Here is a 3,738-nt window from a genome sequence, read left to right on the forward strand (position 1 = left end):
GGTTGCAAACTGGTTAGTGAATCGGGGCTCTGCGGAGGATTCCCAAGATCTCATATATCCTCGAAGAATTAATTCGCAATGATAATGTCTCCCTGCTACGGGTGTGATATGAAGACCGCACAAGGGAGGCGAGGGATGTTATTTCCACGCGCGACGATGATTATGGCACAACGTGGTAGCAAGTGGGCATTGGCAAGAGGCCCAAGGAACGTTCTCGAGGTAACAGTGGGTATATTAGCGCAACGGGTACTTTGGATGATAGTTGAGGTTTGTAGGGAAATGAAAATAGGTGTTGCAGAGGAAATTGATCCAGTCTCTGAGGGTCTCCATGATGCCATAAGTTGGTTTGTTGGTGGGGAGGAGGCCCAACCTATTTGCAGAAGGATAACCAAGAGTTGTGGATTGCAATTGGTTGGAACAACACCTTTAGTGTGGGATCTGGGCATGGTCTACAGTGGGCGACTTGAATCGACGGGAGCCCTAGGGTATAACATCCTCCTGCCTCGGTCTAGACTATGATGGAATTTAGTTCGACTCTCATTATGGGAGTTTGTCGGGATCCTAGTGGCTAAACCATAGGTACTCTACTTTCTTCTTCTCTGTTTCAATCAATTAAGTGGATTGAAAGTAAATTTCAGAGAGCATTTTCCCCTATGTCGGGAGAGCATCCTAGGTCTAGCTCGCATTCTTTGCTAGAGAGGGGTGGGGGTTGGACCACCTGTTCTATTGGGTTTTAATATGGAGGTGCTTTGGAGCTCTGGGAAGAGGCATCACGCGAGGTGTTTTGGTTTCATCCTTGCAATCGTGCTCTTCTTAATTTTGTCTATGGTGGTTTCTAGGAAAGGTGACTAGGATCAGGGGCACACTAGAATCCTCTCTCAGTTTGGAGCAAGCAAGTTTCATACCTGTCATCATTTTGGGTGGGGTCAACAGATATTTTCTATGTGTGGGTTGCAGGTAGCGTATTAAGGCCTACCATTCGTTGGACTTTTGGTGAGCCAGGGACACTGAGACAACGTGACAGACCTCGTCACAGGGGTGGCCATCAGGGGAGAGGAGACACGCGCGCAGGGGGTTCGGAGGAGGGTGAGCTCAAATTCCTTCGTCATGACTCTGCGAGGCGAGTGGACTTGTCAACCCCTTTGACTCTATAGAGGCAAAATTCATCTTCTACAACACTCGGTGGAGTAACTTATTCAAGCTCAGCAAACGACCCATGATGATTTGGCTAGCTTTTTTGCAGATATATTGCACAATCAAGGGCATATCTTGGACTGTCAAACATTACTTAGACGAAAGCAACAAAGGCTACAAGAGCATATGGATTATTTTGAAGGTCAAATGACACACATTGAATCTCATATCCATGATGCATTTCATTGCCCCGTTGATCAAGGTTATGATGTCAATGACCTAAATGCAGGAAATCAATAATGAGGCAAGTTGGGTGATTTTTATTCCTAACCAATTTTGTGCATGGTGGACTCCTGACATGAAGCGAGATAGTTTTGACTAGCTTCTTTTTGTTCTCTTTTGTATGTATCTAGTGGCCAACAAATCTGGTCGGAGTTAGGCCTTGTCTTTCTACTTTGTGAACTCCTCACGATGTATCATTTTCTTGAATATATATATATATATATATCGACCAAGTCAAAAAAAATGTATTGATAATTATAATTATTAATTTATTTATTTTTATTTTCTGCCCATAGGCCCTCTCTAGCCCAGTATGGAAGATATGTTGTAATGTCTTTTCCTGTAAACATTTTGACTAGGTCAAATTACATAAAAATTAAAATTAAAATAAAAAATTAATAATGTGAAAACATTTTTATTGGGTCAAAAAGAATAAAAAATAAATAAAGAAAATAACTTTAAAATAAAAACAACTTCATTGTATTCACTCAATGTATTGACCCACGGTTTCATGTGGAATACAACCTATTTAAAGGGGGGAATTAAACCAACCTAGATCCATCTGAATTCAACTTCTACCAAGTGCTCAGAATAATCAAATCTCTTGAGATGTAAACCTCTTTTAGAGTGAAAAAAGATTTGATCCATCTCGACCCTTGGTGGATCCAGAGTTAAGATGGACCTAGGCTGGTAATATTATTTTGATCTAGTCAAAATGTGTACGAGATATTACATTACATTACAATAGCTCTACCATACTAATAGAAGAAATGGCTTTTTGACCATAATTTGTCAATACAATTTCTAGTAAGATTGTGATTTCTTATTGTTTAAAATACACTTTCGAATGCATAAATGAATTTTGCACCCTCAAAAATCCTCGAGACACTTAAACTTTGCAAATTAAACAACTTAAACATATGATTTTAAAAAATTGTACTAAAAATGCTTTGAAAGAACCATTTCATCTATTAATTACACTGAACTTAATTCATAATCTTGATAAAATATGTCATAACCTTTAATTATTAATCTATTTATAAATTAGTTTTTAATTATTTATAATTTTTTAATCACTTATAAATTGTGATGGACATATATATATATATATATATTCTGTTTTTCAGAAATGAAAAATTGAACTTAGAATATATAATCAAAGTTTACATGGAGGTTTTGATTTTCTTGGACTATATACCAACATTGAGTAGCAAGTACATCAATGTTATAAACATAAATAAATGGGCCCTTTATTATATGGAGCCCCCTCATAGTTCCATATTAGTGCATTGTCAAAAAAAAAAATGTTATTTCAAAAAAAATGTCACAACAATGTCTTGAACGATACAAGATATATCACTAGCGTATGTCTCCATAACAATCAATCAAAGTCCATCCAGTTTACCATGGAATTTGAAGTTGACGGTAGCCTTCCCTTCCTTGACACGCTCATATCAAAAAAAGATGATGGTTTTTTCTCTCACCAAGTCTTTCGTAAAAAAACCACACTGAGTAATATTTACATGCGAATTCCCATCACTATCCGGCTCAAAAGCTAGGTGTTCTCAACACTTTAGCCACTCGAGCTTTAAGAGTTTCTAATGAAAACCATCTTGCGAATGGGAAAACCCATCTCCTTAAGTTTTTGAAAAGAATGGCTACAATAAATACCAAGGTATCAAAGGTTTTCTGAAAGCCAAACAAGTACCTAAGACTAAAAAAGAGCCATTTGAAGTTGCCTCCAGTGTCCAACTTCCCTTTATCCAAGGGACTACGGACAAGATTGCTTGGATTCTTAGGAGGCACAAGATTTCTTCTACCTTTAGACCCTTGAAAACCATTTGTGGCTCCTTAAAATCTGTCAAAGACCCCGTGGATCCTAAGAACATGAAGGGTGTTTATTTGATTCCATGTTCTTGTAGAACCTCATACATTGGAGAAACTAGTCGTTCCATATATCAGAGGATTCAAAAGCACGCAACTGCCCTAACACATTGTAGAGCTTGCTCCTTTGCTTTAGTTGAACATGTTGAAAAGACAAAACACCACATTTGTTTAGAGGATTCTCAGGTCCTTGCTAAGATTGATCATTTTCATCATCGTAAATTGAGGGAAGTTATCGAGATATAGAAAAGATCTAATATGCTTAATAGAGATGATGGATGGAAGATCAATCGTTCTTAGATCCCATCCCTTTATTCCTAGGTCTTTTCCTTTTTTGTTTTTCTCCAGTCCATACTTTCCTTTTCCTGTCCTTTGTGTATCTTTCTTTGGATTCTTTTCATTTTTACCTTTATTATGTCGTTTGTAATCATTTTTTTA

Source organism: Pinus tabuliformis, chromosome J, assembly GCF_031772625.1.
Source record: "Pinus tabuliformis cultivar Carrire ecotype Pingquan chromosome J, CPIR1, whole genome shotgun sequence".
In the NCBI taxonomy this organism is placed as follows: Eukaryota; Viridiplantae; Streptophyta; class Pinopsida; order Pinales; family Pinaceae; genus Pinus; species Pinus tabuliformis.